General features: G+C 46.9%; 1 protein-coding gene across 2 annotated transcripts in view; it reads right to left on the reverse strand.

Moving 5' to 3' along the window:
• Positions 1-456: 456 nt before the first annotated feature.
• LOC141252783 (uroplakin-3b-like) overlaps positions 457-19,939 on the reverse strand; it is a 53,941-nt gene continuing 34,458 nt past the window's right edge. For both annotated transcript variants that reach the window (XR_012314111.1, XR_012314105.1), the window contains one exon: positions 457-849. The gene's annotated coding sequence lies outside the window, so the exon portion shown is untranslated. The remainder of the gene's footprint in view (positions 850-19,939) is intronic.

Here is a 19,939-nt window from a genome sequence, read left to right on the forward strand (position 1 = left end):
CTCATGCCGATCAGTGTTCTGCCCATAGATCTTAACAGCTCATTTACATTTTAAGAAAAACATGGATTTCTCAGGAATAAGACATCGGATTTCAGATATCAAGGTATCATTTTATTCAGCTTCCTATGGCCTACATGCACATATAGACAGCTTAGGAGGGTTGATCCTACTGACCGATGCCCTATAAGTCCAGACTGCTTCCAATGCATATTTGCACAAACACATTAGAATTTCCATATTTTGCATTGACTAATAAGGAACGATAGAAATGGAAGTATGAATAGAGAAATGGAGGAAAAAGAATAGGAAATACAATTCTGTATTAGCTATTTTAATCCAAAAAATATTCAGTGGATTTTTTACTTGGTTTCTATGGATAAATAAATAATTTTTGAAACAAAGACAATGAATTTGTATTTTATTGTTCACATTAACAATTGGTGGACTATACAGGTTTTCTAAAAAATAAAACAATTCTCAAGAAATAGTTAATTTTACAGAATGTATATATTCATGGATGATTGCCGGTTTGTCGTCAATCAGTTTTAGCATTTGAAAACATCACATTAATCATTAACTTAGAACACAGAGTTGCTCCCAGCAGAAGAGTGTAAATGACAAGTACGTGGCCTAATATATCCTGTGTCTTCTTCAGAGTCCCAATCAACATCCCACGGTGGCTGAATCTCTTACACATGGCTATGAATGTACTCAGCTCCTTCTTCATTTATTTATGCAGAGGGTATAAGGACTTTCTATGTTGATAAAATGTTGCATTCTGAAGGTCACTTGAAGTCAAGTGTGTACAACCCTGCATTCAGTCTTCCTGTCCTGTGGGAGTTTGCATTGCTTAAGGTAAAAAAGAAAAAAATATAAATAAATTAAATGACAAATGTTATACACATATGACAGTACTATCTCCATATAAAGCTTTTATAAGTAAATTATATCTTTTTATACACAATTGCTACTGACATTGTATAAATATGGCTGTAATGGATCAGAATGTTTTCTCCAATAATTCAAAACATCTCTGTCATAATAACAGAGCACTCTAAATAAACTCCAACTAGACGGCCTCCGGAGGGTTTTGCAACTGCCTACTGTGCATGGTATCAGCCGACTACATACGGTAACTTGAAGATCTGGCCTCTCTCCTTACATGTCTGTTTAATAAAATATTTGTTATTTCCATAATATAACAATGTTGGAGCATATTTTCTTATACTATGTTTTGTGATATTCCTCTGCTATTACTCTTAGAAGTTTATGAATAAATTGATAACTGGGTGTTACCAGTTAAAGGGAATCTGTCACAAGGTTTTTGGCATCTAATCTGAAAGCAGCATAATGTAGAGGCAGAGAGCCTGATTCCAGCAATGTATCACTTGGGCTCAGTGGTGGACACATACAGAGAAGGGCCCCTGTGTAAGAACGGTATATGGGCCCTTTGTAGCCAAATTTTCTTGTTTTTGACAGAAGCTGCTTGCTGTTTTGCAGGTGAAAGGGGTCCCCTTACCTCTTGGGCCCCTGGGTTGCACCAATGATATGACTTTTTGCTGTAGTTTTGATAAAACCACTATTTTTCAGCAGGAGATTATCACTAGAGGACTAGTAAACCTGCTGCTTGTAATCTTCAATACTCATTAGCTCTAAATAACCCCGTGCCCACCATTAAATGGCAGCTTTCTGCCTATGCACAGCGTACACAGAAAGATGCCAATCAATTGTGTGGGCAGGGCTATACAGAGCTCAGCATTCAGAGAACTGGGTGATCTGCAGCACAAAAAAACTGTGATTTTATAAAAATGACAGAAAGCAAAACAGTAAGTGACATATTGCTGAAATCAGGGTGACAGATGATAAAAGCACGGTGACAGATTCCCTTTTCCCTTTTCTTTTAAGGTTGTATCTCTGCACACACAATGTCAGGGCTCTTTCACACGTCCATGTATCCAGTACGTGTGGTAACAGTTTACACACGTACTGGAGACACTGTCACACGCAGACCCATTCAAATCTATGGGTAAGCGCACATGCCAGTGTGTTTCCACGGACCGTGTGTCCATGTGCTCCACACACTGACGTGTCCGTTTTTTTGCGGATGCACGGTCCGCAACAGTGTCTCACGCTGAACACACCCGAGCAATTTGTAAATAGAAATAATTTTAAAAAATCAGACAAACATATAAGAAAAGATAATGTAATACACGATTGATAAAAAATATATGCAGACATCACATAAAAAAAAAGTTTCTGCAGTGAGCATTCTGAAGTGCGCATGTAGTGACGTCATTGCGCCTGCTGCGCTGAGATGTCAGACACCAGGGAAGAATGATGCAGGAGGAAGCTTCAGTTGACGTTCCCTCCTCTATCCTCCCTCTTCCATCATTGCTTTCAAATGTATCGGCATCCAAGATTCCAATACAGCTGAAAATGTGATGACGGGGGGGCCCGGTGCTATCACAGGGCCCCCCTGACTCACGAGCCCCATGGCGGCCATGTGGCCTGCCTCCATTGGCGGTACGCTACTGATCGGACTGTTGATTGCTTTCAGCTAGTAATTAATCATGCTGTATCCATATATTATTTATATTATTTTGAGTACATTGCTGGTAGTTGAAACAACTATATATACTATTTATATTGGATCTTAATAACAGATTGTGTAATTTTTTTCCTCTTTTATTTTTTAATATCTTTATGTGTTTTTTTGGTCTGCATTAGGGATTTCTATGCACTTTTGGATTTATTTTTTTGTGATCAATGAGTAATCTATTTTTCATCAATTTAATGATTCTTTTTATATAGTCTGACATTTTTTTTTTTAAACCTTGATTTTTAAATATACCAATCTAAAAATATAAAATAGCATATACAGAATACCTTCCCACTGAGCCTTTATGATCACTGCATGTGAAATGTAAGTGATTTACAGAGAATCAATTGAGCGAAGCCCAAGCTACTAACCACTTTTCTGTGTGAATCTTCTACGGGATTACAGTACTTTTCTATTTCTAATGAAAATAATCTTAGATGGAACAGAAAATCTGTAAAAGATTGATGGGATAAATTGTGGCAGTAATGTTAATTATACCATAGTAGAAGACTGAAAATCTATTTCTTTCAAGTGGAAATAAAATGTGCTAAGCACTGACTCATCCCACCAGAGGTGAACCTGGAGAGATTGCTGCTCTTCTGTTTGACATTCTGCTGTGTTACCTCAAGTAATTTATCAGAATGAATTACACTTAAGACTATTCCTCTATGACAAGGTAGATTTAAAAAAAAAAATATTTAGATTTTATAACATTGTAAGGAGTTGAAGAACCATAGTTTTGTGTGTATAGAACAAGCCTATTGGTTTTCTGAAAACCTACTCAGATTTGCCTAAGCTATTTTTGAAGGTATGCCGTGTGTACACCCATTTACGCAAGTCAGCTACAGTTGCCGCCTGTCTGACAGTGCTGAAACAGCAATTGCAAGTGCCAGCTCACCGACTGGTGTGCGATGTGAACACGTGCTGGAACTCCACATTACACACGTTGCCAAGGCTTTGTGAGCAGCATAGTTGAATATCAGCTACAACATGCCCGTTGGTATTCCAGTCAGCCTCCGCACATAACAACCGCGGGCATGGATGTCTGACATCTGTGAGGTTCTACAAAACTTTGAGGGATCAAAAAAGATAGTGAGTGGCAATGATGCCATAATCAGGAAAACCATCCCACTACTGTGTCTACTCAAACTCTCTCTGCTCACAATTAAAGAGGAAGCTTTGCATGTGGAGCAGATGGAGAAAGAAAGTACACAGGATGAAGTTGATGCGCCCCCTGGGGCCATGGGGTACTCGGTAGCCGGGCCGGTCGGTTCTATTTGGGGGTAGTCACAGAGGCAGTGACCCGTTCCGTGGTCCAGGGGGTCAACAAATGGAAAGTCAATTGGTAAAATAAAGTTTTGGGGACAAAGTTCATGACGCCACCCGTGGTATGCGGCTATAGGTGGCAGCCGCTGCTGTTCAGATCCACTGGGGCTGTTGGTGATGCAGCAGAGATTGTTCAGCTCTCCACGGGTAGAGCTAGGCCCCAGGGTAGATAAATGGGAGAATTTGGGATGTTAGTGTTGTGGTGCAAGGCAGGTGATGCGGCAATTAAGTCAAGGACACAGCGGGGTGCAGTCTTCAAGTTTTTACTCACAGTTGTTAAGGTGCTCCAGGTTACAACGTCCAGATTATAACTGCCCACATCGTCCAGTGTCATCCGGGGAAGTGATCCAGCCAACTCTCAGATAATTTGGGTGCACTTGATCGGGACCACCTTCTTGTGTACCTTTCCAGGTTGTCTCTCTGCGCTGGCTCTCGCCCTCCTGCCCTGCGCCTCACACGCAGTGTCCCGAGCCAGTGGCCGCGGGCCTTGTTGGGTGACGTCCTGTCTGTCCCCTGTGTCCTATAAGGCCACCTTTTCAGCGAATGTGTGTGGTTGTTGGCTACGGCACTTGAAGATACCGCAACCTCCAGTTTTCTAGCTGAGTCTTGCAGTTCTCCACTAGTCTGGGGTGGGTCCCCTACCGCAGCCTGATCCCTTCACAGTCAGTGTGAACTTGGGCGCACGGCTGGACTCCGCACTTCCCGTGCCCCTAGGATCCTCTCTCTCTCTGGAGCCCTCCTTGCTGCTCCGGTCTTCTCTCCTCACTCTCCTACTGGGCCTCTCTGACAGGGCCCCTCTCCTCCATGGTCCTCACTCCCTGAATTCCTGCTCCAAGGACTGGAACCAGGAATCCCCTCAGAAATAACTCCTTCTAGATGTTTCTACCCTTCTTTTTATACTCTTCCTTCAGTGCTCCCCTAAACTACTTCCTCCACCCACCTCCTCTACTTAGTTCCACCCTCCAAACAGGGACAGGGTCTGTGCTCTCCCTCAGGAGCTATCTGGACTCTCCCTCAGGAATGGTGTAGTGTTGGATGTGAGTGGTTGGGTCCCAGGTAGTACTCCCTCCTTACCTGAGAGTGGAGTACCACACCTCTGGCTAAGATGCAGAACCTCTGTGGCAACTGGACCCGCAGGGGCGCCACAATACTATCCGGACCAGCCTCATCTTCTCAGCGAGGATTGGGTGATAATGAGGAATAGGAAGCTGAGGAGGAGGAGGAACAGGTGATGGTTGCCTGTGATACAAAGGTTATTACCCACACCAGCTTCGTCCAGTCTGTTCAGCGTGGATGGGCTGGAGAGGAGGAGGAGAGGGAGTAGGAGGATATGGAGGGTCGACCTCCTGGTGAGGACAGGAAAGTCTTGCCTGTTGGGAGTCTGGCACACATGGCTGACGTTATGTCTCACTGCCTTTCCCGTGACCCTTGCGTTATACGCATTTTGGTCAATATTGATTGTAGGTTGTTCACCCTTCTCCATCCATGCTACAAGGAGAACTTTTCATATTTTCTTCCTGCGGCAGAGATGGCTAGTAAAATGGTGAAATACCAGAAGGTTCTACAATTAGTAAAAAAAATTCCCACCTGACAATGCAGAGGCAGAGGTCATAGATCATTGGGCGACCAAGTAGGAGAGATGAGGGAGACCCACACCAGGTTCAATAGAGGCAGGAGAACACTATCAAAGGTCTGGGACAGTTTCATTAGACTGTCCTAGCGCAGAGGCCATGATGCACGGGGTAGTCTGACAAGAAGGGAAACGTTTTTGAAGATAGTGCAGAAGTACCTAGCCGACCGTATCAGCATCCTCAGTGATTCCTCTCTGCCATACAACTATTGGATATGGGGCATAATAAATGATAGGCGCATCAACCTGTCAACTGAAAATGCTAACAGGCTGACTCTTATCAAAATGAACAAGGCATGGCTTGGTCCAGACTTCTCAACCCCACCGGTTGACAACAGTGGAACATAAAGCTAGTTCAAATGTTCCTTTTTTTCTGGTGTATTCCCATGCACCCCTTCCTACCCAACAAAGGGTATACAAGTTCATAGCTTTTTTTTCTTGTCCTCCTCCTCCACTATAATAACAGGGTCATCATGCGGCCCTCAATCTAAACTTTTACAGGATCATCATGCTGCCCTCGCTCAAAATGTTTCTAGGGTCATCATGCGGCCCTCACTCCAAACTTTTACAGGGTCATCATGCGGCCCTTGCTCCAAATTTTTAGAGGCTAAACAGGTGGATGTCGCTCATAATTTTTAGAGGGTCATGTTTTCTGGGGCCCTCATCTATGTGTCTTCCAGGGTGAATTGCAGTCCCTCCTTCTAATTTTTGGCAGACCTTGCACTTAGTGCATAGGAGTCCCACTTCATAACAATTTTAACAGAATATATATGAGGCTCGCCTTTATGTCTAATACAGGGAGTATTGGAGTCCCTGTTTTCTTCTAATTTATGGCAGTTCTTGCATTTTCCGCATAGGCTTTGTGAGTTTCAGAGTCCTTCCTTCATAAATTAAACAGGATGTGTCTGACCATGGCACAAGCCCACATAAGGTAGTAAAATGTTAAAATTACATTTACCGGTGGGTGTAGTTTTATTTTCCCCTCTACTATGTCATCTACTGTAGTCATAGGCGACGGGGAAATACGGTGATAGATGGCCTGGCAATTAAGGGGTGGAGGAGGCATTTTTTGTTTTCCTCTTTTTAATTTTGCCTTATAAACAAGTCATTATACAGGAAAGAATGTTTCCTAACATTTTTTCCTATAAAATCCATTTTTTCTTTGGTTTTATATGTTTTATTCCCAGCCTGTAAAAGTGGAGTACTACTCTGACAACATTGTTCCCAGTAGCGACCTGGGAGTCTGAGATGCATACAGGAGTAGTGTTGAGCATTCCGATACTGAAATATCGGGTATCGGCCGATATTCGCGGTATCGGAATTCCGATACTTAATTCCGATTCTTTTGCAATATCGTATACCGGAATCGGAAGTTCCCATAATGCAGTGAGCCAGTTTCATTTTATTCAGCCAATGAGGATCCTAAGAAGTGTGGGCACATCCTGTTAGGCATGTAGGCATCTTAACTAATGGCATGGCTGTGATTGGCTGCTGAAATGATGTCATGATGCACTATAAAAGCCGCCGCCGCCATTTTCTGCTCACTCTGCTGTGAATTCAGTTAGGGATAGGACGCTGTTGTTCTGAGGGACAGTTTTAGCTACCTATTTGGTCTATTCTGCTTTACCCAAGCTACTTTATAAATCGCTGTGCCTTGCTGCGCTAGTGCACAGTTCTCTGTGCTGTTCACCGCTTTCTGCAAGGTCTGTGTGTGTGAGTGCCGCTCACCCTGTAGTGTGTGCTTCAGCCACGTCTGGTTGTAGTGCACTCAGTGTGTGTCACTGCCTCATACATTGTCCTTTTTTGCCAATTCATAATTTTTCCTGATATCTCCTATTAGTGTGGTGGTTCCATCTGTATTCAGCTAAATTGGTTCCAAACACACTATATAGGAGTAGATAGAGAATTTTTTTTTGTCTTGCAGCGCTAGTGCACAGTGCTCTGCATCTGCACTGTTCACCGCTGTCTGCAAGGTCTGTGTGTGTGAGTGCAGCTCACCCTGTAGTGTGTGCTTCAGCCACGTCTGGTTGTAGTGCACTCAGTGTGTGTCACTGCCTCATACATTGTCCTTTTTTGCCAATTCATAATTTATCCTGATTTCTCCTATTAGTGTGGTGATTCCATCCGTATTCAGCAACATTGGTTCCAAACACACTATATAGGAGTAGTTAGAGGAGCCTTTCTGCAGCATTGTGCCCTGCAGCCCCAGCCAGATTAGTATTAGCCTATTTTTTGTAGCCTCATCTATTGCATTATAGGTTACCTTCCTACATTGTAATAGCTACAAAAAGTTTGTGATACTATCGGTATTACATCTTTGGGCACATCCAGTGTCTTTTTGTGACAAAAAAAAACCTAAATAAAGTTCACCAAACACTCCACTTTACAGTTGTGTAGGCCACATTAGCTCATATTAAAGTCTAGTCCACACTTTATAAAATTAGTGTTTCTTATACCTGTTAGCAGCTGTTCAGGAATAAGCACACTAAGCCCTTAGTACTTTTCTGCCTATCTTTATCAGTCTACCAAGATGAAGAAGGCAGGGAGTAAGGCATGTGGTCGTGGTCGTGGGCGTGGAGTTTCTGCAGGGAGAGGACGTGAGGATTCTGTGCCTGCAGGGAGAGGACGTGGGGATTCTGTGCCTGCTGCGGGCACCAGTGACTCAGCATCCCCCAGTTTTACCAGGGAACAGTCCTTTATGCGCAGCTTTGTAGGAGCTAGCCGTACCCCACTGCTGCGGGAGGACCAAATTGAAGCCGTTGTCGGATGGATGGCAGCTAACACATCGACTTCAATTAGTTCCAGATCCTCTCAGGTCCTGAGCACTGAAGAGCACCCATCTGTCTCTTCACCTCCTGCCAAATTGCCCAGGCAGTCAGAGAGCCCTGGACAGGAGCCATCTCTACTTCTGTTCTCTGAATCTCTTGGCTTGGAAAGAGGGGGCCAGCCAAGCAGAATTCGAGAATTTGAAGAAGAGGTAGTATGCAGTGATGCACAACCGTTTTGTCTCTCTGAATCTGAAGAGGCGGGTGGGCCAGTGCCTATGGTCAGCAGCACACCTCAGTACGCATCTGATGATGAGACTCAGGTGCCACTTTCTGGTGCGTACTGTGCTGTCGAGACTACCCAGGAGAAGCAGTTGTTTGAAGAGGGTGGTGTAGATGATGAGGTCCTTGACCCATCATGGTGTGAGGGACAGGAAGGTGGTGGGAGCAGCTCTGAGGAAGAGATTCCCCGAACAGCCCAAAAAGGAGGGAGGGGGAGGGGGCAGACTTGGTTGCCTGTAGCCTCCACTTCGGCACCCATTAGGAGCATGGCTCTTCCAAAATCCAAAGCAGGCGCTCCCAAGACTTGCAGTGCCTGGTCCTTTTTTGACACAGTTGCAGATGACATTTGCTTTGTCAAATGCAAGCTGTGTAATCAGAAGGTGAAAAGAGGGAAAAGTGTCAGCAACCTCAATACCACAAATATGTGGAAACATGTGCGGACCAAGCACGTGGTGGAGTTACAAAAACACACTGAAGACCTAGGCCAACCTACAGCGCCACCTACCACCTCTTCAGCTCATGTTGTAGCCTCTTCCTCCAGCTCACACACAGCTGGTTCGGCTTCCTCACAGGATCGCCATGGAAGAATCTTTGGCACTGTTGTACAGAGACACAGTGTAATTCCACCCACAGCACCACTTTCCCAGTCATCCTCACACTCCCAGGCCAGTCTACAGCCATCGTTAGCACAGGCATGGGAGAAAAGGCGCCCATACTCGGCAAACTACCCCCGAGCACAGGCTCTGAATGCTGGCATTGCTAAACTACTGGCCCTTGAAATGCTATCATTCAGGCTGGTGGAGACTGACACCTTCCGTAACTTTATGGCATTGGCAGTCCCACAATACAACGTGCCCAGCCGCTTTTATTTCAGCAGGCAAGCCGTCCCTGCCCCGCAACATCATGTGGAGGGAAAAATTAAACATGCGCTACAAAACGCCGTCAGTAGCAAGGTCCACCTGACCACCGACGTGTGGACCAGTAAGCATGGACAGGGACGATACCTTTCCCTCACTGCCCATTGGGTAAATGTTGTGGAGCCGGGTACAGATCTTGAGAGTGGCGCTGTACGTGTTCTGCCAACTCAAGGATTGCAGGAATCCAGTCTGTACACATTGACTCCCCCTCATACTCCAGTTCCTCTGAATCAGCGTTGCAGGAGCCGTCACGGTCTACCTCCACATCGACCCGTGAACGGTTACCTGTTATGATGACCGATATGAGAACAGCCGTGGCCAAACGTCAACAGGCCGTATTAAAATTAATTTCTTTGGGGAATCGAAGCCACACAGCGCAGGAGCTCTGGAATGCCATCAAGCAGCAGAGCGACGTGTGGTTTGTGCCAGCGAATCTCCAGCCAGGCATGGTAGTGTGTGACAATGGCCGAAATCTGGTGGCAGCTCTGGGCCTAGGCAACCTCACTCACATCCCATGTCTGGCACATGTGCTCAACTTGGTCGTGCAGAGTTTTTTGAGGGACTATCCGGATCTTGATGCACTGCTTCACAAGGTCCGCATAGAGTGCGCTCACTTCCAGCAACGCAAGATCACGCATTGCAGCTCTGCAGCGCCGATTACATCTTCCGGAACATCGCATCATATGTGACCTACCCAGCAGGTGGAATTCAATGTTACATATGTTGGAGAGGTTGTGTGAGCAGCAGGCAGCAGTAATGGAGTACCAGCTGCAGCAGGCGCAAACAAGTCTCAGTGCGCGCCGTTCACACTTCACCACCACTGAGTGGGCCTCTATGAAGGACATTTGCCACGTTTTGCGTGCCTTCGATTATTCCACGTGGATGGCGAGTGCAGATGATGCACTAGTCAGCATGACTATCCCCCTTATCTGCCTGCTTGAAAAAACACTGCAAGCACTAAGGGACGAGGTTTTGGAAGAGGTGGAGGATGAGGAGTCATAAATGCCATCTGCTTCTCTACAGTCTGCGCAATGTGGTTCCTCACAAAGGCCTAGGCAGGGGACACTTTGTGAGGAGGATGAGGAGGAGTCAATGGATGAGGAAGACATCTGTCCAGAGGAGGGAGGTACACAATGCTCTAGTAGTCAGTATCTAGAGCGAGGGTGGGGTGATGCAGAGCAGGCAGAGATCACGCCTCAAGCAGGGGACAGCGTTTCTTGGCCAGTTGGCAGTCTGTAGCACATGGTTGATTTCATGCTGCAATGCCTGAGAAATGACCGCCGCATCGCCCACATTCTCAACACGGCTGATTATTGGGTGTCCACCCTCCTAGATCCTCGCTACCGGGACAACTTACAAAGCCTCATAACACCGTTGAACCGGGAGCGTAAAATGCGGGAGTACCAAGACGCACTGGTGCATTCCATCATGTTCTCCATTCCAACCGAGAGCAGTGCTGCTAGTGCTTTACAAAGCAGCTCAGTGCGTCGAGGCAGTGGAGGAAGCTCTGCACAAAGAGGGAGCAGAAGCAGCGCCTCAGCACAAGGCAAGACCAGTATGGCCGAAATGTGGCAAAGTTTTGTGTCCCCGCCGCCACAAATGTCTACACCATCACAGACGGCTCCAGTCAGCAGGAGGCAACGTTTCCGTCAGATGGTGACAGACTACATGTCTTGCCCTCTTAGTGTACTCCCAGACAGCTCTTCTCCCTTCAAGTTTTGGGTCTGTAAGCTGGATACATGGCCAGAGCTTAGTCAGTATGCATTGGAGGCAGGGCCGGCTCCAGGTTTTTCTGGGCCCCGGGCGAAAGAGTCTCAGTGGGCCCTTTTAACACATACCACGATTCATGATGCACAGATACGGCGGAGAAATATATATATAGTACACAGGGCCCAGCCTGCCCCCTCATCCTTCACATATGCAGACACGCGCACACACGGTACGCAGACATATGCACGCACACACGGTACGCAGACATATGCACGCACACACGGTACGCAGACATATGCACGCACACTCGGTACGCAGACATACGCACGCACACACGGTACGCAGACGTATGCACGCACAGTACGCAGACATACGTACGCACGCACGGTACGCAGACATACGTACGCACGCACGGTACGCAGACATACGTACGCACGCACGGTACGCAGACATACGTACGCACGGTACGCAGACATACGTACGCACACACGGTACGCAGACATACGTATTCACACACGGTACGCAGACATACGTACGCACACACGGTACGCAGACATACGTACGCACACACGGTACGCAGACATACGTACGCACACACGGTACGCAGACATACGCACGCACACACATTACGCAGACATGCATACGCACACACGGTACGCAGACATATGCACGCACACATGGTACACAGACATATGCACGCACACACGGTACACAGATATGTACACATACAGACATACACACATTTTTACACAAATTCTTAAAGACATATATAAAACAGACAAATATATATACACAGTCATACACACTGACATTCACATACATGCACTCACACAGACCCATTACAAATATTTTTAATATGGGGATTGGGGAAGCCTCACTCACCTGTCCCCGGTCCAGTGTCCTGTCCAGCAGCTCCTCAGGTATGGGGCAGTGCAGGGCGCCCAGCGTGTCACAGACTTCATGGCCCTGGAACATCAGAGGGGCCCACTTGCGGTCGGGTCCGGGCCGCTCCCCCCCATCTGTGCAGGACCTCCGCTCCGACGGTGTTTGATTGCCGGCACTCCCCCCCGACATGGCCGCGTGCTGTGCGGCTGTGTCTGCTAGTAATGACGCGGCAGGGGCGACACACAAGCACAATTAAAGGTGCAGTGCCGTCGACCCTGCCGCGTTATTACTAGCAGACACAGCCGGACAGCGCGCGGCCATGTCTGGGGGGAGTGCCGGCAATCAAGCAGCGCCTGCGTCCCTGAACAGGTGCCGAGAAAGCGGCCAGGGCCCCGACAGTGAGTGGGCGGTGGGCCCCTCTGATTTTCCAGGGCCCCGGCACTTGCCCGGGTACGCCGGGTGCTGACGCCGGCCCTGATTGGAGGTGCTAGCTTGCCCTGCTGCTAGTGTATTATCGGAACGCGTCTTTAGTGCCGCAGGTGGTGTACTAACAGACCGTCGCATGCGACTATCCTCCGATAATGTTGACCGGCTTACTTTTCTCAAAATGAACAAGGCCTGGATCTCTCATGAATTTGCCAGTCCTCTTCCAGAATAAATAATTGGTTGGCAACAGTATCCAGGTCTCCTGTTGTGTTCATGTTTCTACCACCTGAACTGTAATGCCTGAGCTCCAACACCGCCAGTTGGCGCTCGGAAGTGCCGTCTGCGCAGTCAACACTTGCTGCCGTGTTATTGGGGTTCAGTAACGTCAGCTGTTCCCCTGCTGTGCGGATGGCAATTTCTCCTGCTCTGTCCACATTCTCACCACTACAGATTTTAAAGTTGCTCCAATTACACCTCTGGCTCCTCTGTTTTTAGTATTTACCCTGGGCTCCAGTACCGCTAGTTGCTGCTCAGAAGTGCCGTCTGCACAGTCAACACTTGCTCCAGTGTTATTGGGGTTCAGTAACGTCAGCTGTTCCCCAGCTGTGTGTCCGGCAAATTCTCCTGCTTTGTCAAAATCCACTGTACTACTGATTTAAAACTTGCTCCAATTACACCTCTGGCTCCTCTGTTTTCAGTATTATCCCTGAGCTCCAACACCGCCAGTTGGCGCTCGGAAGTGCCGTCTGCACAGTCAACACTTGCTGCCGTGTTATTGGGGTTCAGTAACGTCAGCTGTTCGGACGGCAATTTCTCCTGCTCTGTCCACATTCTCACCACTACAGATTTTAAAGTTGCTCCAATTACACCTCTGGCTCCGCTGTTTTCAGTATTATCCCTGAGCTCCAACACCGCCCAGTTGGCGCTCGGAAGTGCCGTCTGCACAGTCAACACTTGCTGCCGTGTTATTGGGGTTGGGTAACGTCAGCTGTTCCCCAGCTGTGTGTCCGGCAAATTCTCCTGCTTTGTCCACATCCACTGTACTACTGATTTAAAACTTGCTCCAATTACACCTCTGGCTCCTCTGTTTTTAGTATTTACCCTGGGTTCCAGCACCGCCAGCTGTTTCCTAGCAGTGTCTTTGGCACGGGTACTCCCTCCTGCCCAGCCTGGTTCCAGCACACTAGCTGTTTCCGGGTAGTGTCAACGTCACTTTGCCTCCAATGCATTGTCCTGTCGTGTTGCGGTCGGGTTAGCTGACTCTATGGTGCCTGCAGTTTAGGTGACTCCTATGTGGGCTGCGGGATCTGGCAATGAAGGCTGGTTCCATAGTGCCAATAGGACAAGCACCCCCTGTAGGACTGTGGGTTTTGGTAACTGCGGCCGGCTCGCGGCCTTGAAACTTTTTTTTACATGGGTACCTTCTGCTACCCATCCGGGTTCCAGTACCGTCAGCTGGTTCTCATCAGTGCCTTTGGATTAGGTGCCTCCTTCTCGGTATCCAAGTTCCACCAACGTCTGCTGGTCCTTGGTAGTGCTTTCTGGCACAGGTACCTCCTGCTTAGTAACCGAGTTCCAGTACTGTCAGCTGGTCTTCGGTAGTTCCATTGGCTCTTGTACCTTCTGCTACCCATCCGGGTTCCAGTACCGTCAGCTGGTTCTCGGTAGTTCCTCAGCCTTCCTGTACCTTCTGCTACATTTCCAAGTTCAAGCTTTTGGAAATGGTTCTTGGTAATCACTCTGGATCTCCCTGACAAGGACCCTGAAGACGAGGACCCTGAAGACCAACCCGAAGAAGACGAGGACCCCGAAGACGAGGACCCTGAAGACGAGGACCCTGAAGACCACCCCGAAGAAGACGAGGACCCTGAAGACGAGGACCCCGAAGACGACGACCCTGAAGACGAGGACCCCGAAGACGACGACCCTGAAGACCACCCCGAAGAAGACCAAGAAGATGACCCTGAAGAAGTTGACCAAGAGGACAAAGAAGAGAAGACAACCACCAAGATACAGAAGAACAAGAGACAGAAAACCAAGAAGCAGAAGTACAAGAAGCTGCAGAACAAAAAGCGGAAGAACATTAAGCATAAGACTAAAAATCAGAGCAAAAGATAATATCTAAATTATAAGCAGAAGATGACTAAGCAGTGTATGGGGGTGAGTCCGTTCCTCCTCGTGGTGCCCCTGGAAAAGACCTGCTGCTGCAGGCCAAACTGAACATGGACAAATCCTGTTGTAAATCTTTTGTGACGGGCAGAACGAAAGGTGTAATGTTCAAACTTTTATAGATAGCAACTACAGGAATGCCTGTCACAAATAAGAATATGATGAAGAAGAAGAATATGAAGAAGATGAAGAAGTAGAATATGAAGAAGAATAATAGTTGAATAAGAAGAATATGAAGAATGTAAGAAAAAAGAATAATACGAAGAAGGTGAAAAAGAAGAAGATGAAGAAGGTGAAGAAGAAGTTGATGAAAAAGATGCTGATGCTGAGGATGATGAAAGAGAAAGTATGGGAGAAGTAAAAAAGAAGGTGAAGAGCATGGAAGTAGTGAAACATAAATATCTGACAAAATATAAAAATACTTAACATAGTCAATATTTCCGTAACTCAGAACGTCTTAAAAAAATATGAATTCCTGCTATTCCATTTGATTGGGCTAAACCTCTATGCCTTTATTGTCTCCCCCACCTCCCCCAATACATTCTACATTATTCTTAGTTGTTTTCCTTCATGTAGAATTAACCTACAAGGAAAGAAAGGGTTTATTTTCATTCGATATTTCTGTCCCATTGACTTGCATTGGTTTCTGGTATCGGAATCGGCGATATCCGATACTTTTTGGGTATCGGTCCGATCCAATCCGATCCGATATTTCCCAATATCGGAAGGTATCGCTCAACACTATACAGGAGTCTTCCCCATGCTGTTCCCATTCCATCTGTTTCTAACCAGTTCAGCGATTTGACTGCCTCCCCAGCCCTTCTGTTAGGGTCTTCCGGTAAAATGCTCCAGTTTACCATTGACTTCCATTATACTGGAGCCCGTCTGAGCGTCTGGCCTGCTCGATTCGAGTACTGAGCACTCGAGCCTTCTACTGATCGCTCATCACTAGTGTTGAGCGAGCACTAAAATGCTCGGGTGCTCGAAGCTCGGGCCGAGCTCACTGTGATACTCGGGTGCTCGACCCGAGCAACGAGCCCAATGTTAGTCTATGGGAGACCCGAACATTTTTGCGGCGGCTCCACTGGCAGTCTGTAGAAAGCCTAAAAAGTGCCCAAAACGATAGTGACAGTGCTCAAATGACATGGGGACAGCATGGGGATCGCCCCTGGAAGCATTTCTGACCCCCAGGTCACTGCTGTCAACAACGTGGTCAGAGGTATTAAGCCACTTTTACAGGCTCACAATAAAACGTTCAAAAACGAAAGTGAAAGTGCTTTCCTGTGAAATATGTTAACCCCTTAACGACCATGGGTCTTTCTGTTTTTGTGTTTTCCTTTTTTGCTCCCCTTCTTCCCAGAGCCAGAACTTTTTTAATTTTCGTTCAATATGGCCATGTGAGGGCTTATTTTTTGCGGGACGAGTTTTACTTTTAAACTCCATCACTGGTTTTACCATATCGTGTGCTGGAAAATGGGAAAAAAATTCCAAGTGCAGTGAAACTGCAAAAAAAATGCAATTCCACAGTTGTTTTTTGGGTCCTTTTTTTACCACGTTCACAGATTGCTAAAACTGACCTGCCATTATTATTTTCCAGGTCGTTACGGGTTCATAGACACCAAACATGTATAGGTTCTTTTTTATTTAAGTGGTGAAAAAAAAATCCAAAGCTTGCTAAAAAAACAAAAAAAAATGACGCCATTTTCCGAGACCCTTAGCTTCTCCATTTTTCGGGATCTGGGGCCAGGTGAGGGCTTATTTTTTGCGTGCCGGGCTGACGTTTTTATTGATACCATTTTGGGGTAGATCCGATGTTTTGATTGCCCGTTATTGCATTTTATTGCAAAGTTGTAGCGACCAAAAAAACTTAATTCTGGCGTTTAAAATTTTTTTCTCGTTACGCCGTTTACTGATTGTATTAATTCTTCTTTTATATTGATAGATCGGGCGATTCTGAATGCGGCGATACCAAATATGTGTATGTGTTTTTTTTTATATATATATATATATATATTTTATTTTGAATGGGGCGAAAGGGGGGTGACTTAAACTTTTATATATTTTTTATTTTTTAAAAAACTTTTTTTTTTACACTTTCTGCTTGCTTCTATAGTCTCCAGAGGAGACTAGAAGCAGCAGTTGTCTGATTGCTTCTACTGCATACAAGCGATGAGCAGATCGCTTGTATGCAGGAGAAATGCTCACTTGCTATGAGCGCTGACCACTAGGTGGCGCTCATAGCAATTGAGACATGACAACCACAGGCGTCTGCTGCAGACCCTGAGTTGTCATGCCCACCCATTGGTGACCCGCGATCACGTGACGGGGTCACTGATGGGCGGGGCTTAGGACTCCCGGAAGCGCGAGTTAAATGCCACTGTCAGAGATTTAACATGTTAACAGCCGCGGGTGGATTGCGATTCCAATTATCAGCTGACATGTGCTCGCTTCAGTGCGGGCTCACCGCCGGAGCCCCCGCTGAACCGGCCTTCCCGACCTGGTGCGTACTATTACTGACCAGGTCGGAAAGGGGTTAAGGAACATCCTTTCCAGGGTAAAGACTTGTGTATAAGGTAAAAAAAAATAACCAAAAACAAAAATACTCCTCCACACCTGGGCTATGTTCACAAGTAGCATTTTTTATGCGTTTTTGCACGTTTGTATTGCTTTCAACTGTGACAAATGCATTCACCGGGAAATGTCATTTTAACATTTTACAACCTTATCTGGCCATGTGCTGTGTGACACATGCATACAGTGCTAAAAAGACATGGGAACAGCATGGGGAAGACCCCTGGAAGCATCTCTGACACCCAGGTCGCTGCCTAAAAGTGTGCCCATCAGAAGTGATCCTTGCCGCATCAGAAGACGCAGACTTGCAACTATCCCCGTGGAAGTCCTTGTCCCAGGGCAGTGTTCAATTGTACCTCCCCCATAACTTGCAATACAAGCGCAAGTATGCAGCCTGCCACCCACCCACCCCCAGGCTGCAATACCATACTGCTAGCTTGCTTGCACTTGAAATTGGGCCTTTTAGGCATGTGGAGGTGGAATCTGGCCACCACGTCATGGCTGCATCGGTAGCCTGGTATTCATACTCAGTCCCCAGCAGCCCGGCGGCCGGCTGTCCATACTCAGTCCCCAGCCGCCCCGCGGCCGGGTGCCCACACACAGTCCCCAGCCGCGTGGGGGTGGCCGGGTGTCCATAAACGGTCCCCAGCCGCCCCTATTTGTCCCGGTGCGCCTTATACACAAGCGCGCATACCAAAACATTACCTGTGCCCTCCCCAGTGCATTTAGTGGGAAGGACAGCCTAACCACAAACACGAGGACAAGTGAATGTGGCCAGGAATGGTCCATCTCACTGACGCCTTCACACTGGGTTAATATTGTGGAAGCCGGGACACAGTTGGACACTGGGATGCAACACGTCCTCCAGACATAGAGGATTGCGGGTCCTGGGTCAATCAGGCTTCAACACAAAGTTCAGAAGGTAGACAGCAGCAGTGGTCGGCCTCCTACACAACGAGTAAATTATTCATGATCATGAGGCCATCCACCTCCTTAGCTTTCTGTTCCTTGGAATGCAAGCGCATGTATGTAGTAGCAGCTAGGCCTGAGGTGGTCAGCGTTTTGGCGCATATTCTACCTCCTTCGAGGATTGCTGGATGTTTTCCTGCTACTATCCCAGTTCTATGACTCACGTTAAAACAAAGCTTCAGGTGATGAATGATGGATGAGGTGGTGGCAAAGGAGAAAGAGCAGGAGGAACAGGGACCATTCACATCAATATCAGGCCAGCCAACCACACATGTCTTGTAGGATATGTTTCTGTACCAAAAGGAGCGGTTCAGCTACACAGTTATAAGGCATACAGTGAATGCAATGCCTACCAAAAATTTCGAGGCACTCCAATGCCCCTTGGAAGTGACATGGAGGTCAGAGGGCCTTAACTAAACCGTTTTTTCCATTTATAGCAACTGGGTCTCCTGTACACTGTTGGCCTAAGCAGGGAATGGAAGGCTTTCCAAAAATTATTAGGCACGGCAATGCCCCTTGAAACAGACGTGGATTACAGCGTTTGAAAAACCTTCTACCCATTATTGGGGAGTGGGTCTCCCTTAGTGTTCGCCTATGCATTGAAAAGTAAAAGCTGACAAAAATTAGGAGGAAATGCAATGCCCGTTGCAAGAGTCGTGGAGGTTAGAGGTAATTAAAAGCAACATGTCAATGCCCCTTGGAAGAGCTGTGGAGTTCAGAGTGGTTTAACAAGACAGTTTTAATGCCCCTTGGAAGAGATGTGGAGGTCACAGTAGCTTAACAAGATGGTTTTAATGCCCCTTGGAAGAGACGTGGAGTTCAGAGTGGTTTAACAAGACAGTTTTAATGCCCCTTGGAAGAGTGGTGGAGGTTACAGTGGAATAAAAAGACAATATCAATGCCCCGTGGAAGAGACGTGGAGGTCACAGTAGCTTAACAAGACAGTTTTAATGCCCCTTGGAAGAGAGGTGGAGGTCGCAGTGGAATAAAAAGACAATATTAACGACCCTTGGAAGAGACGTGGAGGTCACAGTAGCTTAACAAGACGATTTTAATGCCCCTTACAAGAGCCATGCAGTACAGCATATTAAAAACATTATTCCCATTATTGGGGAGTGGGTCTCCCATAGTCTTTGCCTATGCCTTCCAAGCAAAAGCTGCCAAAAATTAGGACAGAGGAACTTGCAATGCTGGCAACATGGACCACGGTCACCTTGGTGGTATAGTGGTCGTGGAGACTGAGGATAAGGAGAAGAGCAAAAAACAGCCGAAATGAGGAAGCGTATACCCATGTGTGGGTGTGAAGCGATGCATGGGAATACACCTCCCGAAATAACACAGTGGATTTGACTTTATGTTACTCTGCTGTCATTTGGTGGTGATGAGAAGTCTGGCCCAATCCAGCCCTTGTTCATTTTGATAAGGGTCAGCTTGTCAGCATTGTCAGTTGACAGGCGAGTGCGCTTATCAGTTATAATTCCCCCAGCGGCACTAAAAACACGCTCCGATAACACGCTAGCGGCAGGGCAGGCCAGGACCTCCAAGGCGTACAGAGCGAGTTCATTCCAAGTGTCCAGCTTGGATACCCAATAATTAAAAGGCACAGAGGAATCACGGAGGACGCTGGTACGATCGGCATGGTACTCCCTCACCATCTTTTGAAACTTTCCACTCCTTGTGAGAGTACCCC

The sequence above is a fragment of the Phyllobates terribilis genome, unplaced genomic scaffold, assembly GCF_046119375.1.
Source record: "Phyllobates terribilis strain yellow unplaced genomic scaffold, ASM4611937v1 Scaffold_2__4_contigs__length_985480577, whole genome shotgun sequence".
NCBI lineage: Eukaryota > Metazoa > Chordata > Amphibia > Anura > Dendrobatidae > Phyllobates > Phyllobates terribilis.